The 20,435-nt window shown below is 40.2% G+C and overlaps 1 long non-coding RNA gene across 1 annotated transcript; it reads left to right on the plus strand.

The window, feature by feature from the left end:
* Positions 1-549: 549 nt before the first annotated feature.
* LOC140129026 (uncharacterized) lies at positions 550-17,071 on the plus strand. Its single transcript, XR_011855255.1, has 5 exons — positions 550-683; positions 13,466-13,615; positions 15,832-15,998; positions 16,487-16,562; positions 16,976-17,071. It is a non-coding gene; the product is annotated as an uncharacterized lncRNA (long non-coding RNA).
* Positions 17,072-20,435: the final 3,364 nt, after the last annotated feature.

A 20,435-nucleotide genomic window follows, 5' to 3' on the forward strand; every position in this document is an offset into this window, starting at 1 on the left:
GACTGTTTAGTACATAATTGTACTTTTTGGTTTCCATGGCCCAAGTGCATAACTTTACATTTACCTACATTAAACCTCATTAACCATTTCTCTGCCAATTCCTCCAGCTTCAACAAATCATTTTTGTAATGTTATACTATGAGCCCCGGTATTAATTACTTTACAGAGCTTAGTTTGAAACTTGTCTGTGCAAATCCTCTATTAGGTCATTAATATAAATATTTAAAAAACGGGGTCCAATACTGACCCCTGTAACACTTCACTAGTAACTTTTAATTTGTAACCCACTAAGGAATATGATGACGCTATATAAATAAAGATTATTATTATTCAACCCAATCTGAGAATGTTCTATTAAAGGGGTATTCTGACAAAGACAAGTTTCTTATATGTACTCAGGATAACAGAATAACAAACTCTCTAATTCATTGTTATTAACAAAAATACAGCATTTCCCAGATATAAATCCAACCTGTCTCTATCAGTCCTGCTGTACACAATTTCAGTTGCCCCTAGACACACAGCTGTAACTGACTTAGGATGGGCCGCCATCTTGGATTCCTGTGTGACAGTGTGGAGCTGAGTTTCTGTCTCTTTCTGCTCGGTGGATGTGTGCCACGCTCTCCTGCAGTCCTAGCACAGAGCTTACACTGACACTCACCACTTCCTGCCAGCACCCAATTGTGAGTAGAGAGAAGCTGCAAAGTACAAACTAAAAGAACATAAGTTTCACACAAACACAGGGTCTGTGAGAAGGGGGAGGCAGGCACATATATGTGAGAACAGAGATGTAGTAGTGCTGAAAGTGTAAAAGTCTGTCAGCCTCTGTGTAATAGGCATCTCATGCATCTCATCATCTCTGATCTGTCTCATCTCTCTTTCTATGTGTCAGTGTGTTAGTACAATGTCAGAAGCCAGATGAAAGTGTATATAAACCTGTACCCTGATAATCTAACCACATTGTTAGCTCACAGAACTAGATGGATCATGCTTAGAGAGTCCGTTTTGCACTGAGCAGCCCAGGAAGTGACAGGAGCTAAAACAGCAATAACACTGAGTAAAAGTGTAAAGTAAGGGGTTAAAATGATTTTTATTGTGTAAACACCACTAGGGAATTGAGATTTGAATTTCTTTCATGGGAAAACCCATTTAATGAAGATCCTCTGTTTTCTATCACTAAGCCAATTGCTTACCCAAATACACAGATTTCCCCTAGTCCCAGCAGTCTCGTTTTATGTACTAACCTTTTATGTGGCATGGTGTCAAATGCCTTGAAAAAGTCCAGATATACAACATCCACAGCGTCCCCATCTCTAATAAATCACTCAAATATTTTCCCCACAGGAAAGGAAACTTCAAATATTAAAATAAGTGTCAGCCTATAACAGTACATAACTCATGCAGTACCCGGGGGGGGGTGTTGCACCCTATACCCTACACAACTATACAGCATCTATTCATCCAGACTGGTCTTAACACAGGAAATATTTCTCTCTCCCGCCTTTGTCAGTAAATAAACAAATGTTCTTAATTGGATATTGCTCAGTTCATTAGCTAAGTCAATCTTTTTCAGCCATGAAAGAGAAGGACATTGGTTATAAATATTATTTATTTTCTGTCCATGATTACTGGACATAGCACTTTTTATCGTAGATAGTGACATTGATATTTCTTTTTTTTTAATTAATTCATGAAAAAAACAATACAACATTATGTCATACATGTATGTATTTCCGGCGGTGAACCCCGTAACAGAAAATACCCCTCAAATCTCCAAAACACCATTTTTTCACCATTTTGCAACACCATTTTAAAAATATTATAAAAAGTCATCAAATTGTTGTACAGTCCCCAAAATAGTAGCAGTGATATAAATTTTGGTATCCCTTTAATTGTACCGACCCAAAGAATAAAGTAAAGGTGTAATTTGGAGCGCACAGTGAAAGCGATGAAAACTGGGTCCAGAAGTAGATGGTACCAATGGATTTTTTATACAATTTCATCACAAATTCTTTCTAGCTTCACAGTAACAAGGCATGGGGTATTGAATACTGTCTCTAGAAGATACAGTTAGTTAGGTAGAAAACAAACCTTCCTACAGATCTGTAAGCAGAAAAAGAAAAAAAAAGTTATGTATTTTCAAAGACAGTGGTCCACATTTATTTGCCCTGGCACCAGTTTTTTAACTTTGCACATTCTTTTCCATGTGAACATGTATTTATAAAGTGTCTGTGACACATTTTTGTCATTGCTGAAGTATACCCGCGCAACACAAAATTCTGAACTTAAATGGGTGTTATGGTGCATAGTCGGACCGTACACCACATTTATCATTTATCAGAAGTATCATCCAGCATCAGACAGTGGCCCAAAGATTACTGGTGCAGTGGGGCACATTTACTTACCTGGTCTGCAGAGATCACAGAAAGTGCATTGTCTGATGCGATTCACTAAGATCATGTGCCCAATATCCTGCATGTGTCGCTTTCCCGCTCAGGTCCAATGGAGTTCACCATCTTCTTCTTGGTGCATGTAAGTGCATTGTCTTGGGACACAATTTAAAAGTGAAATCCTGCACTCAGTCCGAATCAGTCAGATCATCCGACGGCATGCTCCCCAATTTTGAACGCATGGAAGCTAGCGCAGCTTCGCCAAAATCCGATTGTGTGCGACACAATCCCAGTGCAGACACCTGTGAAATACCTTTCAAAGCCGTGCAAATCACGAAAACGGTGAAAAGTCCGAAGGAAGTACAATCCGCGACCCTTAGTAAATAAGCCCCAATGTGTCTAGTTTTATTTTGCACTTCTTTGTGCACTTTGTGCCACATTATTTAATAGTGTTGCAGACTCTTTTGCTCAGTTTTCAGGATAGGCCCATACTGCCACCTATTTTTTCTTGGTACACTTGGTTTCATTCTGTTATAAATGTGTTGCAAATTACAAAAACACACTACCACACCCCCTTAAGTGCACAGTATTAAAAAGTGTCAAGTTACAAAACTGCAACTGCGATACAATTGGTTTACACGGACATAATAAATACATGGAAAGCTCAGAAGGCACTTTTTTATACCACATTATGTTTTTCACAATAAAGAAGGCTGCTGCATCTGGAACATACAGGATAATTTGTCCTAAATCTTCCTTTTTTTCTAGGTCTGTTCTTATAAATTATTTTTGCATTTCTCTTCTATATTTTACCATGAGCCCACACTAGCTTTGAGCATAACTAAAGGCCAACATTATTTATGCATGGTAAAGCATGCAAACTTAGTCTTACAAGCTACAACAGATGAAAGTTAAGCAAGCATTCCTAAAGCACTCAGAAATACTGATCCAGACAGAGCTGATTTGCATTTAATTAGCCTATAAGTATGAAGTAAAACACAAGTCAGGGTTCATACATACTAAAAATGATGAAAAACAGACTGATTTGCCAAGCCCTGTGCAGCGCTGTGGAATATGCTGGCATTATATAAATAAAGGAATTATTATTATTAAAACAAATTCCACAGTGCATTTGTCCTTAAAGAAAATCAACCAGTTAAAAACTACAAATACTCACCCCCGCTTCTCTTGATGTTGATCATGACGCTGTCTGTCCCTAGTCTTGATCACCTAGAAAAGAAAGTTATAATTAGCAGCACGGAGCACAGGGTCAAAATATCTGCTGCTCTGGGCTCCTAATTATGCATACCCTTTACCACCTCCCTCTCCCTAGCTGGAAGTTGGAGGTGACCTCATGTGAGAGGCTTAGAAGAGGGAGGTGCGGGGGCATGCATAATTAGCAGCCTGGAGGGTCGGACATCTTGTCCAAGTACTTCGTGCTGCTAATTATAAATTTCTTTTCAAGGTGATCCCAGAATGTCAAGCTTAGAGACAGACATGGCCGGGACAAACATAAAGACTAGCGGGGGTGTTTTTTAACTGGTTGATATCCTTTAAATTGACTTTCTAGCATATGAATGTATGTGCCTCTTAATTCATGCGACATATCATGCTATTGGAAACTTCAGATTAATGTGCACCACACTGTTTAAAGTGTGGGTTGTATTTCCCCCACGTTTTAACACTTTTTTAGTCCAGTGTTTCCGTAATTTTACGAACAAACTTAGCATGTACATTAGGAGCTTTCCTGGTGAGATGAGAACCCAGCTTAACGCCAAAGGCACGCATCTGCGGACCAACCACACATTGGATTATAATAATATATAATGCTAGGTGTCTCTTCTTCCCTACAAGACATCAGCGCTAAATTGTGGCCAGTCCAAGAAATCTGTTGGACCAGCCACGGTCATGTGGTAGTAGACTACACCAAGTAAAAACACTGTGGGGCTCATTTACTAAGAGTCTGCAGACCGCACAAACGACAGATATTCAAACGATTACTGTTTTGCACCGCATTTAAAAGCAGATTGTGGTGCACACGTTCGGATTTTGGCACAAACGCCGACTTTCATGCAACAGAAATCGGGGGGCGGGCCGATGGACAATCCAATGGATTTGGACAACACACAGGATTTAACATTCAAAATTGGGTCACAAGCCATGCACTTACATGCACCGGGAAGAAGAAGGTGAACTCCGGCGGACTTCAGCGGGGAAGCGACACATGCAGGAAATTGGATGCACAATCTTAGTGAATCGCGGCAGCTCCGAATCCTTGTCGGACAATGCAACTCGGGGATCGCGATGGAGTGGGTAAGTAAATGTGCCCCTGTATATCCAAATCATTCACATTTGCAATCCTACCTTTAGATATGTTAGTAAAGCTTCTGTTGTATATTTGAAGCTTACCTCACTTATCACCTCCTTTACGCTCTTTTGTATTATTGTCATTTTTATGCTTGATCTGCTTGATCTGCATATATAACCACCACATTCTTCAGAAGCAGTGCAATACAAAGCAGTATAATTAAATATCACACTACTAATTATTTTTATGTATTATTCTTTCAATCCTGCAGCCGGAGATGTTGTGAAATGACTTATTATTATTTCCAGTATGAGGCAAAGTATAACAAATGAAAAAAAGGAGAAGACATTTGTCGTAGAGGTTTGGCCCCCAACAGGCTTGATAATGATTAGGATTTCATTGCTGTTGATATATTGCACACAGCTGGGAGAATATAAAGCTTTTCAGATTATCAAGGCACTAAACATGAAGCCAACAAAAGTTCCTGGAGTGGACACCTGCTGCACATCACAGATCAACATGTCAGGTAGAGAACAGCTGTTGGGTGTGAATTTGCAGACTTGCACAGGCTAAGGTTACTGCTGACCCCATGGCTGGTCACTGATAGAGTACTGTCCATTTCGGTTAATTTACAGCTTTCCAGCCAGTCGAGAAATTGGTGTGACAATCACACATGTTCTTTTTCTGTGTAATTACATGTTGTTCCTGCACGTCTTATTACAGGAAAAGGGTTTTAGAATAAAATGACAAAGCTATACTTATGTCTAGAAAAACCTAGCATAGCATAGCAAACAAATTGCAGAAACTCATGCACAGCATAGACTACTTAGAGGTCTACATAAGAGCTGATACTCCAAAAGAGTTTTATCAGTTATTAACATGGTAATACTGATGACATAGCCATATGTTGGGACACTAAAGACAAGATCGATCAATTGATTCTAAGGCCTCATTCACAAGCAGGGATCTCCTTGTGGCCCATTTGACATTGTTGCCAGTTACCCTGCAAAAGTGCATAGGATTCACGCCACGATGATGCATGGGGCATGCTCTGTGAACTTGCCCAGTAGAAAGTAAAGGAGCCGTTGGTTAGATGTCATTTGTGCGGCTAGCTCATGGCCAAAACACACAGTCATGTGCATGAGGCCTAACACAGAAATAAAGACATAGAAAATGAGCAGAAGTGCTAATTTGCTTAATTTAAAGGTAATCTATAATTAAAAGTAAGCAAACCCAAACAAAAATTATCTGCTTTCAGGTCATACACTAAAGCTCAAAGTTTGGGGTCACTTATAAATGTCCTTATTTTTGAAAAAAAAAGCACATTCTCTTTCAATGAAGCTAACATAAAATGTATCAAAAATTAATATTGATAATGTGGTAAATGACTAGTCTAGCTGCAAACGTCTGGTTTTTTTAATGCAATATTTACATAGGTGTAAATAAGCCCATTTCCAACAACCACCGCTCCAGTGGTTTAATGGTACATTGGGGCACATTTACTTACCCGCTCCGCGGAGTTTACAGAAAGTGCATTGTCCAACGATCATGCACTCTGCCGTGATTCACTAAGATTGTGCGCCTGATATCCTGCATGTGGCGCTTCCCCGCTCAGGTCCGCCAGAGTTCACCTTCTTCTTCCTGGGGCATGTAAGTGCATGGTCTTGCAACACTGAGTCTGAATCAGTTGGATCATCCTACGCCCCCCCCCCCCCTGATTTCTGTCACATGAAAGCCAATGCAGCTGCGACACAATCCCAGCACAAACCCCTGTTTAATACCTGTCAAAGCTACGCATATCCTGGAAATTGCAAACAGTCCGACGAAAGTGAGCAGCACAACCCTCAGTAAATAAGCCCCATTGGGGGTCATTTACTAAGCGCCCGATTCGCGTTTTCCCGACGTGTTACCCGAATATTTCCGATTTGCGCCGATTTTCCCTGTAATCCCCTGGGTTTTTGGCGCAATTAACAGTTAGAATGCCAAAGGTATGCAATGCTGGAATTGCAGAAACCGTCCTCCTGATTGGCGCTGGCTAATCCGGCTCAGCACTTATAATCCGGCACCTCCCTTCTCTCCCCGCCAGATCTTCAGCATTCTTCATGGAACTTCCGAGGTTTCCAAACTTTGCTTCCCACAGCGGTTCCTGCTGAAGAAAGAAGAAAGCCCGTTAGCGTTTCCAGACGCTTTCCTGTCCTCCAGCGTTTCCAGACGCCTCCGTGTTTCCTGTCCTCCAGCGTTTCCAGACTCCTCCGTGTTTCCTGTCTCCAGTGTTCCCATACGCTCCTGGTGGCTCCCGTGTTAAAGCATTCCCTGACGCCTCCAAGCCACCAACTCTCCTCCAAGGACCTCTCCGTTCCTTCCCGCCTGGGTCCTGTGCCAGCTGCTGTTTGTTTGCCTGCCGTGAGTTCCAGCTCATCCTTCCAAGCTGCACTCCTGCTGTGTCCTACATCCCGTGGAACAACCTGGCGGCACCCAGCAGCAGCAAGACCATCCAGCTTTGCGGCGGGCTCTGGTGAAGACCACCTGGGATCCGGATAGAACTCTCTCCATCTCCCGTGGTAGTCCAGAGGGTCCACTGGCTACAGACTTCTCCTTCCGGACTCTTCCCATAGAGACTTTCCTCCCAGGTACTCCCAAGTACCTTCTGTCGTCTGTGTGACCGTTGCAATAGGCTTATGCATTCACATGAGCCACAGGCACTAAAGACACATATATATATTCATTGAGGTCTGTTGAAGAGTTTAGATGTCTAGGTGTCCTCTGTGAGCTGAGCAGAGATTGTTGTGCAGCTAAGGGGAATACATAACTACATCTTATATACATCTTATTAGGATGCCTTATTAGATATCTCCATCTCTTGCGATCATCTTCACACTAATCTTCCTATTCCTATTATCCAATTATTGTTATTGGAGAACAATGTTTAATACACAATGGGGGTCATTTACTAAGGGCCCAATTTGCGTTTTCCCGACGTGTTTCCCGAATATTTCCGATTTGTACCGATTTTCCCTGTATTGCCCCGGGATTTAGGCGCAAGCGATCGGATTGTGGCGCATCGGCGCTGGCATGCAGGCGACAGAAATCTGGGGGCGTGGCCGACCGAAAACCCGACGGATTCGGAAAAACCGCCGCATTTAAAAAAAAAAAAAAGGGTCGCGGGACTCGCGCTTACTTTCACCAGGAATAGGCCGGTGAACTTCAGTGCATTCTGGCATGCCTCGGCGGACTTCAGCGCAGGAACTACCTTAGTGAATCCCGGCCGGACCCGAATCCACCGCAGAGAACGCGCCGCTGGATCGCGAATGGACCGGGTAAGTAAATCTGCCCCAATATTCTCTGGAAAATAATAGAATATTATTGTCGGGTCAGGTCACCTTTAGTTATTTGTAGGCTGAAATTCTTTAAAAAAATACAGTTGACTTGAGACTTCAAACTTGATTATAACAATAGGATCTCTTCTGATTACATATTTCATTTGACATTAGAGTTTACCTATTTAGCAGAATTTACCTGACTGAATAGACCAGGAGTTTAGTCTTGCCTCTAGTGGAATCAATTAATGTATTAAAAGCACGACCACATTTTTATGCTGTTATAAATACAAAAATAAAAATGGGTGGCAGGTTGAAAAACCAAAATCAAACATCACCCTAGCCCACTTCTGTTCAATGTTTTAACACCCTACTCATGTCAAAAAATTGCACTACTTTAAATTACCTGATTCTAGGCCCTTCAATTACTGTGGAGCTTTTCTGGCACCACCGAGTGTTGGTTATGTCATTGTACCCATGACAGTTATAGTTATACTGTCAGTTATACAGTTATACAATGTAATGTTTTATGTTTTGCAACTTTATTGACATTGTAATTTCCTGTTATTATTTCAATAAAATCTTTTGGAAAAAAAATCAAGCGTGATAAGCCAGGAACACTTGCTCATAGATCCAGGCACAGTGACTATCATGAGCCAGAGAGGCTACCCTAGCAACTCTGTGATCTGGCTTTACAGACTGTTACAGTTTCTTAACCCCTTCCCCTGTTTGTGCTGTGAGTTGAGTGAACACTACACAAGTGCTGAAGGAGCAAGGGGTGGGGAGGGGGGTGAAACCGTGTAACTGTATAGCTCCTCATACCTCATTAGCATAAGTTTAACAGTTGCTCTTAGAATGAAGGAGGTTAGAGATAACAAATATAAGAAGATTACCACAATCAAAGTGCCTGGAACTATAAGTAAGTGCCCCTAGTTAAGCATGCTTGACTTTAAATGAATCACAGAAGACTAATAGGTAATGAGGCAGAGATGTATTCTGTTGTATTTTGTAGCAGAAAAAAATAAATGCTGGTTTAAGACAGATTTAGACACTTTTACTACTATTGCAACAAAACAGGCGTGGTCTCCTAAGAACTATGTGTGGGTTTCCTGGATAAAGACTGTGCACCAAAAATTAAGCATGTGCTCCTAAATTTTGGCACACTTTTCTGGCGTTAACTAAGCTAATAGCAGGTGCAAAGTTCCACTACACCTGCTATCATCTAGCATCAGACACAGGGAAAATCCTGGTGCAGCATAAGGCTGTCTAGTTTTACTCTCCACCATCTTACCTTATGACACTTTAGATAAATTTGCCCCAATGTTTTGAGGGAACCAAACCAATTTATAACTAGAGACGTTAAAAGACCAAAGCCGTATACTTTAAATTTATATTCAATAAAGTGTAACCTTCATATGTACTGGCCTACAAGCCTTGAAACGGTCTCAATTGCTGGTTCTATTTATCCCTAAAGCCATCTCCATGCCAAGTGGGCGGGGAAGGGTGTGGAGTAGGCTATGCCAGACCAGGCCAGTGCGTGATAGCCTACACCACTTTCTGACACAGGTATAGCACAATTAAAATGTCAGACAGGGTTTGGGTAGGTTTGATCCGGCCACATTCATGTGTTAGATATACAAAAAGGCTTTTTGGTATATCTGGCGCGAACTACAGGGGTTAACATCAAGCGTTGGGCATAAATGCATAAAATAAGTTAGAGCATGTTAATAAATTGCAGTCTCACTTGTTGGAGTCTTATTTATAACCACTAACAATAGGGTTACCTTAGGATTTGTAAGGTCATCATTTTAATCATGTTATGAAGGACAAGGACAAGTGCATAATAGAGACGATAGTTAAACATTCACCACTTTATTTAGTAGTGTATGTACACATGGGCATGGGGATTGAAATGACCTTTTAGTTCTCTTATGGTCTCTCAAGTAATTTCATAATTCATCACTAGATTGGCCTTAAAAAAAACTTGTTAAAGCAAGAAATTATGTAAATCTACCTGTTTTTCTAGGGCAGAGTATTCTCTCTGAAATGTCACTGTCAGAGGGAAGAAGCAACTAAAAGGGTAGAATAAAATAATAAACTCTTCAAACATGTGTTCCCTTAAGTGTCTGCAGTTCTGCACAGTTGTGTAATGACCATGGCATTGTCCTCTTCTCAAAACAATTCATTTTGATTTTTCTCAGTATTCAATACAATCCCTGGAGGAAAGGAAATATTACATTAATAAGACTAGAATGTCAAGTGTAACATTATATAACATTATAATGCCAAACTATCAAACTATATGAGACATTCTATTGTACAATTCAGACAAAAACCTTTTTCTCATTATTTTAAATAAGTCGATGCCTGAAATGTGAGAATATGATGTGTATAGGAGGGCTGGTATCAGAGACGTAACCCTGGAATAAATCTGTAATAGTCCCCACCTATTATTTGCCACCCTTGTTACTGGTGTCCTCCTACATTGCAGAGGGGACTTGGAACATGGGTTAGGGTGGATCATCTAAATTCTTGTCTTCATACTTTGGTAGGAAGCATATGTAAAACTTATTAGGGGGGGGGTCTACAATGCATTCTCTGACAGTTTTCTGAAGGCATTTAACAAGCCCCCTTTCTGACAGTTTTTTGAGAGGGAGGATTGGCAGTTTTTTGAGAGAAGGTGCGATTGCCCTGGCCTGCTGCATTTACTATACAGAAAACCGATAGCTAGTCTATAGCTGAAATCTCTTCCAGGTCAGGATTGGGCTAAACTGGTCTAACTTGGTGGATCGCTTCTGGAGGCCGGAGTATATGTGGTAGACATAGCAACAAATTGTCCTGGGACAGTTACATTTTTTGGGTACTGTCCCGCCATCACGGGAGGTTGGGAGAATGTCCCATGGAGTCCTGCATTGCCCCGACACACAAGAGGTGCAGAGCCCATACCAGTAAGCGGCACCAAATCCTGCTGCCACCACACATCTCTACAGTGCTCTATAGAAGAGATGTATGGAGACAGCTCCTCCCCTACCTGGCTCTGCCCCTCCTCCTACTATATGAGAGGGATGGAGGAGAATTAGCCACTATATGAGAAGGATGGACAACAGGATGTCACTATATAAGAGGGATGGATGACAGGAGGCCACTATATGAGAGGGATGGAGGACAGGAGGCCAGTATATAAGAGGGATGGAAGACACAAGTCCACTATATGAAGAGATGGAGGATGGGAGGCCAAAATATCATGGATCATGGAGGATAAGATGCCACAATATGAGGGGAGATGGAGAACAGGAGGCCGAATATGAAGAAAGATGGAGGGCAGGAGGCCACAATATGAAAGGAGATGGAGGGCAGGAGACCACAAAATGAAAGGAGGTGAACAACAGGAGGACACAATTTGAGGAAGGATGGAAGACAGGGTACTAATAGTAAAGGGAGGATAAAATTAAAGATATTAAAGATATATAAATATATAAAGGCTGTTCAACAAACAAGGCCCAAACAGAAGTAACCTGCGCCCCCCACCTAACCAGTCCCTGCAGGTCCCATCCACAGACTAAACATCAAACTGCCGATCATTGCTTGTCTCTTTTTTGTCTTTTTATCCCCCTTTTCTTTATGTTCATTTATCCCTAATATTATTGTTGTCATAGTTTGTACTTCACTCTCTGTACCCTCTCTGCTGCTGTAACGCTGTGAATTTCCCCACTGTGGGACTAATAAAGGACTATCTTATCTTATCTTATCTTATAAGTATTATATGTTGCTGAGCTGCATTAGGGAGTATTATATGGGTCCTTTGGGAGTGTGGTTGGCTACAGGAAGGGGACTATATTATACTATTTGTGTGGGTTTCCTCTGGTTTCCTCCCACACTCCAAAACATACTGGTAGGTTGATTAGATTGTGAGCCCCATGGGGACAGGGACATGAACTATGTTTGGGGATGGGACAAGGGGTGTGGTTTATGAAAAACCCAAAAGTTGGGAGGTAGGAAAGTTACAAAAGTAATTTTAACTGAATTTCTCAGATCCAAAGGTTTAGAAGTAACATAATTATTCAACTGCTCACAGTTGATGTAGAAAGAGACATTCAGTAAGATGCCAATGAGAGAAAATATGATATTCTTCTTGTGTCCTGTACACATTTCAGTTTGTTGCTGCTCATAAAATATGCTGTATTTATATATTTTATTTAACACAAACCTAGGTTCTCCTTTGTATTACCAAGGCTCACCCTACAATTCATTTTTATTGTGTTTACTAACTCGAGGTACTATCTTGTTTATAGCCAATATTATACTTAATCTTATAAGGTCCTATTGTATATAGAAAGCACTTGGCCTTTGAGGTTGTACAGCAGTAAATACCTTAGAGATTAACAGCATAATAAATATTATCATTATGTGATGCAATTTCTTGGATGGGGTTGAAAAAACTTTGCCCTGTGTGTGTATAGCCATAACTAAAGGCCTTGGGGGTCATTTATCTTTTGCCAGAAAATTTGCGCCTGTCTTTTTTTTGGAGGGGGGGGGTGCCCTGTTTGATTTATCTCAGAGGGCATTAAATGTGGCATATGGCATTTCTTTTGCGAACATTAACATCTGGATTCCAAACATAAATTAGGCACAACACTGGAAAACTCTGTTCATCTAAATTGTGTATAAAATGTAAGAAACAAACATAAATAAATAAGCAAATAGCAATAGTATGCAATCTATCAAGTAACCTAAAACCAAAAGAAAGGAATGTTTTTAGCCTGTATAGCTGAGTTTAATTTGTTACAGGAGCCGGGCAATAAAACTAACAGTGTGCAAGGTTCCTCATACAGTATGCTTTGTTACTTCCCAACTAGCATGTTTTTCTAGTCTATATATTTTGACATTCTCTTCAACCTCCTCACAATAAAGAAAGTTCTGTAGGCCTTTTCACCTACAATCCTGAAGTATCCAAATTTTAGCCACATTCAGAGAGTTGTAACAAAATTGTTTTTGGATGGGTCCAAGAATGAAATAGAAGCCCTAGAAGAAAAGTGTGAGATCAGAGATGTACTTATCCCAATATGCTGTATAGTATGGGCAATGTCAGACACACATTTTTGGTTGTATTGTTCAGGGAGAAAGTACATCATTATTAATTCCAATAGGAACAATACAAAGCTGATATTTCAGGCATGGTTCTGGAACTTTTAGAACTCTGCCAAAGGTTTAATGTAAAGTTACATTGCATTTCAGCATTTTAACATCTTCATATATGAAATTGTATTTGAGAATGCTGATAACACAAGGCTTCTGGCTAGACATTGCTTCTCAGACTGAATCTGTTCATGTAAGCCTTTCAAAGATATTAATAATTGATGTGCCTCTGCGGCTTATCCTTTCCTAAACAATTCACATTTTTAAATATTTACTAGTCACTTTGTAATTCATGAATTCTTGACTTTCACCAGGGCAGAAACAAAGAAATGTGAGTCACCCACAACCTGAGAACTTCTTCACCCTAGTGTGATATATATGGTGGCATTGGACATGCATAGGCATGAAAAGCACTGTATAGTCTACACTATTCCTGTCCTGTGTAAATTGTGACATTTAGATAGGTGAGTTAACATACTAAACATGCATCTATTGTATGATCAATATTATACACATTTGTAGAATCAACATAATCTTGTACTCCATAAACAAAATATTATTCTATGCAGGTCATCTTATGCCAATCATTTTAGAATACCTTAAAGGGGTTGTGCACTTTAAGTACATTCTAGCAAATAATTGATACTGTTTGTGTAATGAAAAGTTATACAATTTTACGATATACTTTCTGTATCAATTCTTCATGGTTTTCTACATCTCTGCTTGCTGTCTTCTTTCTGCAATGCAACAGGGAGCTTCATTGTTTACTTCCTGTAGATAAACACGGGTCCACCACACAGCTCTAATTACACTGTGTGTTTTAACGTGTTGTGAACCTGTGTGACATCACATGACCATGGACCGGTGTTTATCTACAGGAAGTAAATGATGACGCTTCCTGTTGCATTACAGCAAGCAGAGATATAGAAAAACATGAAGAATTGATACAGAAAGCATATTGGAAAATTGTATAACTTTTCATTACACAAACAATATAAATTGTCTACTGGAATGTCTTTAAAGAGGATCTGTAACCCCCCCTCCCCCCCCCCAAAAAAAGCACTAGAAGCTGCTTACTAAAGTAAGCCGCTCCTAGCGCTTCCCTATTTTTAGCAGTGATAAACTGCTAGCTTTGTCAGAACCAAGCTCCTAGCGGTCCTGCGTATGACCGGGATGACTGTCAGGCTTCATGTGGCAGTCACTGCCTCCTAGCCCCTCCCCACATGAATACGTCGGTCCGGTGTTCCTACTTTAGTATGCAGCTCCTAGTGCGTTCTTTTTTTGGGGTGACAGGTCCTCTATAAGGCATGAGGAAAGGTAAGAAAAAACAGATGTGTAACATAACTTTGGGTCTATTGAACTGTGACTGCAGAGGTCTTATAATGGGAGATTAAGCTGATGTGCAACACTTCTCTCTTGTATTCTTTAGGAGTCATAAAGTTAGTGAATTCTCCCAATCTCTCAGAGCTAACACATTGAGGGAGATTAACAATACCTTCTTTGCCAGCATGTAAAAAGCCTCCTCTCTGCAGGTCTTCTGGTTTTTCTGCTCTGTCATGGCCAAAGTGGTGAAGAGCCGGGCGAGCTGAGGGGCAGACAGAGCGGGAATGCCTCAACCCACAGTATTTATTATAGCTGAAATCTCCAACAGGTTAGACCTAGTCTAAACAGGCCTGATGATGGAGATTACGTCCGGATATATTAAGCGGCCAGAGCCTTAACACCACTTGCAATAAAAGCTGAACTGGGAACACGTCTTTTAGTTTTTTAGTTAGAAGTGGAAAACAGTCCAGAGAAAGTTAAAAAAAAAATGAAAAATGTTGTTACCCCTTGTCAGATTGTCAAGATGTGAGGAATTTGCAATCAATGGCCTATTCTTAAAATAATACATGAATATTACTATTCAGTAAGACCTGCTACAGTAAGGGAATACATCCTTTATCTTTTCATATTGTTTTATGGCCAAAAACATACAATTAGTCTTTTCTGCATTCACTTCTGCATGAAAATAAATAACAAATGGAAAATCAGTTGGGATGAAGAAGATATTAATCTTGCGGGGGCAGATTTTTGAACCTAAGCTTGATCTATGTTGATGCCCTCATCTCTAGCACATTGCACTAGACCTTTTCAGTTGGAGGATTGTGTGAAGCAATTTATCATTCCTCACCTCTAACCGGATAAAAGGTTCCATCAAAGTAATGGATCATGATTTCTATCTTGATTACATTTTAGCATCTACTTGTCATTTCTTTGCCACTTGGTGCCTTGTCATGCAGTAAATAATATGCTAATGGGCCAAGCACACAGAACACAACATTGACCTACAATCATAGCGCATTTCTATTTTTCATGTGGCATAATACAGAAGTTTAGCTGTAGAAGGCTTCAGGTTATTTGTCTTTAAATCTTACTTAACACATAAACATAAATAATAAAAGAAATTGAGAAATTGTATTCATCTAAACTAAGGACATTATACAGCAAGTAATAGTTGGGTACCTGACATCACAACTAAATTAGCTTTCTTAAGATCTTACTCCAAAACAATGGATTACTGTAATGCTGCTATTAGGGAACAGATAATAAGATAGAAAGGTAAGAGAGACTCTGACAGTGAGCCCTAAAGTTAGACCCCCAGCTGTCCCTACCTTATAACACATCTTACCCTGAATTGTAGGTGACAACTAGTCAAAGTTTATTTCCTGCACCAATGTGAAAACCCAGAGATGAAAAACAGGACAAAACAAACACAGAAGAATATTCATATAAATACAGACCAGGAGAATAATGCAGTACAGAATCAAGGGACAAATTGATGGTCAGAAAACTAGCAATATTCAAAAGGTAAAAAAATACAAAAGTCTAGAAATGCTCCAAGGTAGACTTATGTTAAGCACTGGGAAGTGGGCAGACAATCCTCTTGAGATATCAGAGTCCCAGTCCGGAGAATAATTGCGCCAATCATCAGGGTCCACTGTCTATATCATCTGTCTCTTTCCAAGGCCTGCCTTACGCATACCTTTTGATAAGGCACTTGCTATTTCTGTAAAGTCCTTCTATACGATTTTCATTATACTGATATTTACTATATCACGCTGAATATATAATCCTAAAATATTTTTCTTAGTCTATTTTTTAAAGCATAGATACATTAAGATTGAGGATTCTGGGAGTCTGGCGTGACAAATCAAAAATAAGTGGATTGTAATTGCTGCTATTGTTGTTCTTATATTTTCTGAATGTGTCTTTTGTAATATTGTCCAGTATCCCAAAGTCGTGCTAGATGATTCAGTCTTCTCTATTATCAAAGTTATTGTTATTTCTTTTCAAAGGTCACACAGTTCTGAGCATTTATGTTGTAATTGAGTCTCAACAATCACGACAATCTGCCAAGTTGCTTTATAAAAGGTAAATCTATATATTAAATGACAGAATTTTAAGAAATAATTTACAGTAGGTAAATAAACTCCTATCAACTAGTAAATCCTCTGTGTCATGATAAGGCTAAACAGATTGTAGTGTCTATAAGATTAGTGCCAGTTCACACAGTGCCGGAGTGCCGGACAATGTTCTCTTTGTCCCATCAGATGAAATGAATGTGGGGCCCATGCTCCATATAGTCTTAGTCTTAGTAAAATGGCCTTAGTAATCTTCTAGTTGGGCCGCTACACTTGCTAGGTTGCTAATCCATTATTGGGTCAGTCCGACACCAAGTTCACACTTGGGTCAGGGCTTTCTAAAAATGTAAAATGTAAATTCCATCCCCCATAGACTTGAATTTACACAAGATCACCTAATTTAGCTGCACTATTTTTCCATAGATGGGAAACTTCTGAATGCAGCTGTGAACTTACTGATATTACCGTACTCTAAAGGAAGTATTGATCTACATTGAATCCAGTATCTGATATAACCAGTGAAAGGTACCAAAACTTGTAACTGTAAGGTGTAACTGTAGTCTAACACCTGGGTAACCTACAGGTAGTGAAACATAAGCACTCTTAATTAGAAATAAAGGTTCCACTATCTGGAGACTCTTAAAGGTCATTTCAATTAACAAAATAAGATATTAAAGGACATTTACCACCAGACCACCAATGCGGCTGCGCAGGGAAACCCGGCTGGTCTCCAGGTGGCTGTGCAAGAAAAGTGCTACTACGCATGCGCAAGACTTGCAGGCAGCCGGGTGACTTCACTGGCTGTCTGCTGCGCTTGCAAGAGGGACATTATATGAATTTTTATTACAGGGGCTTGCATAATTTATTAGCGGCTGGAGCCAGGAGATGCTCGGCTGACATATGCCCGAGTGCCTCCGGCTCATTACCATATTTTTATAAAACTCTTTTCTTGGACAAACGGACCTTACAAAGGAGCAGAAAACCAATGCATAAGACACCATGCATAATGCATAAGGTAACGAATATGACAGGGGGACAGTCTACCACCAGTAAATCTGGTTTAACCCCTTAATGCCACAGCCCTTTTTTGTTTTTGCATTTTCATTTTTCATTCCCCACCTTCAAAAATCTATAACTTTTTTATTTTTCCATATACAGAGCTGTGTTATGGCGTATTTTCTGCATAACAAATTACACTTCAAAATGGTGGCATTTAATATTCCATGCTGTGTACTGGGAAGATGGAAAAAAATTCCAAATGCAGTGAAATTGGTAAAAAAAACGCATTTCACTGTATGCCCCAAATGACATGTCTTCTTTATTCTTTGGGTCGGTACAGTTACGGGGATACCAAATTTGTATAGGTTTTATAATGTTTTCATACATTTACAAAAATTAAAACCTCCTGTACAAAAAAATTGGGGGTGATTTTGCCATCTTCTGGCACTAATAACTTTTTTATAATTTGGTATAAGGAGCTTTGGGAGGTGCCATTTTTTGCGGATTTTTATGATGTTTACAATGTTATCATTTTTAGGACTGTGCAACCTTTTGATAGAATTTCTTATTTTTTTTAAATGGGAAAAAGTGCCATTTTCGACTTTGGGTGCGATTTTACGTTACGGGGTTAAACGCAGTGAAAAACAGCCATTATATTTTGATAGATCAGGCATTTTCGGATGCAGCGATACCTAATGTGTTTATGATTTTTAATGTTTATTTATATCAGTTCTAGGGAAAGGAGGGGTGATTTTAGTTTTTAGGTTTTTTTTATTATTATTTTTTTATTTTTACTATTTTTCAGACTCCCTAGGGTACTTTAACCCTAGGTTGGGTACAGTATGGCAGCATATGTGGATTTTACTCCCATTCATTACAATGTGCTGATAGCACATTGTAATGAATAGGTTAACCCGAAGTAGCCACGGGTCTTGGGAAGACTTCACAGGGAGCAACGATTGTTGGAAAGATGGGCGCCATCTTTTTGAAGCTGCCAGCGACGATCAGCAGGAAAACACCCGGTGCCAGCAATATGCAGCAAAGACTTACCGGCTGAGCCCTTTCCATGCACCCGCACCAGGCATGTGATGTTGTATTACGTCACATGTTGGTAAGGGGTTAAAGAGAACCTATCAAACAACTCCAGAACCAAAGGACCGGCCTCATTTACTGTAATGAGTTGCTTTACATGATGATATTGAAATAAGTCAGCAGATACTGTGATTTATAAAACAAAATCCGTACTCTGCATTGTAACCCGTTCTCTGTCCTCTGTTCTATGCACGCCTCCTGCACGCCCACTGCAGCTTAGCAGAAGGTATGTACAAAAAGTGTGCAGGGGGTGTGTATACCAGAGGACAGAGGAGGAGGGGATGTTGCAGCCTGACTCAGGACAGCTCAGGAACACCCGGCTGACTCAATTCACAAAATTACAATGCAGAGTGGGGGCCTTTTATATTTCACAGGAGCCGCTGACTCATTTCAATATCATGAAGAGCAACTCACTACAATAAAAGAGGTAAGACCTTCAGTTTAGGAGCAGAGATGTGTCTGACAGGTTCCTTTTAATAACAACAATAACAATGTATTATTTATCCAACTCAATTTCCTGCATAGGGAGATGACATATTTGACTATTTCAATCATCATGAAGAGATTAAAGAGTTAGATTTAATCTTGTGTTCATGTTCAAAAATGTGAAATGGATTACCTGTTTTTGTGATTGGGGAGGTCATAATGGTGGAGCCTCCAGTGTTCAGAATCTATTCACCTATCCTCTGGATAGATAATAACTAGCTATTATGGTAAAAACCCCTTTAAAATTGACAATTTTTCAGGACCTCCGGAGTTCCACCATTGTGATATATATGATTTACAAAAATGCTAGAAAGATTAAGCAGTTAGGGAGTTAAATGTGCATGTGGTAGGTATCATGTTCCGAGAAAGGGACCCTTGAGTCCCAAAATGCGTTGTATAGAGAGGCAACTAAATAAGATCAAGCCCTTTTAAAATAACTATTTGAGGTGTGCGCCCATTGCTCCCTATATTTTACCCTACAATTCCACTGATCAGAAGCAGTGAGGATACTGCAATCCTATACAAGAGGAGGCAAGCAGCACCAGATCACTGAAAACTGCTCGACTTAGAGTTGTGCCTGATTAGGCACAACTTAAGGAGGTGAACAAGTATTACTACTATTTAAAAAAAAAAAATTGCCTTTCACTTTCAAAACGATACTACCCTGTGATCCTATGAGCGCTATTTCTCTTCTATCTCTCGCCACACCAATGAGGAATAGCGTTTAGCTATGTGAATGGCCACAGATGGAAATAACTGGTTATACTGTACCTGAACATTTTTTGCCTTAGATAAAAAAAAAGTGTTTAATAACCAAGTCAAGATTTCAAGTGCCTACTGTGAAAATGCCTCAGAAACCCTAACCTAGGAATCATCAGACTACAGGACAGGGTTGGCTCCAGGTTTTAGTAGGCCCCTGGGCGACAGAGCCTCAGTGGGCCCCTTTGCAGTGAACTGAGGTGGAAGCATCAAAAATTCAGAAACTAAAACAGTCATCTGTTCTCTAAAATATTTCCTAGTTTATCATCCTAAACAGTCCCCTTGTCGGGCTTCTGGGATAGTGAACCCCTGGACCACCGCGGATGATAACACAAGCTGACAACTCGGACCGGAATGTAAGTGGCACCCGGTCTTTACCAGAGCCCGCCACAAAGCAGGATTGTCTTGCTGCGATGTGGTGCAACCAGGTCGTTCCACAGGCGTGACTTGTCCGGGGTGGCAGCCAAGGTTGAGGTACAGAATCAGTGGGCAATCTCATGGTCAGGAACAGGCAGATGTTCTATACAGGCGGCAAGGATGCAAGGTC

This window comes from Engystomops pustulosus, chromosome 4, assembly GCF_040894005.1.
Source record: "Engystomops pustulosus chromosome 4, aEngPut4.maternal, whole genome shotgun sequence".
NCBI classification, from domain to species: Eukaryota; Metazoa; Chordata; class Amphibia; order Anura; family Leptodactylidae; genus Engystomops; species Engystomops pustulosus.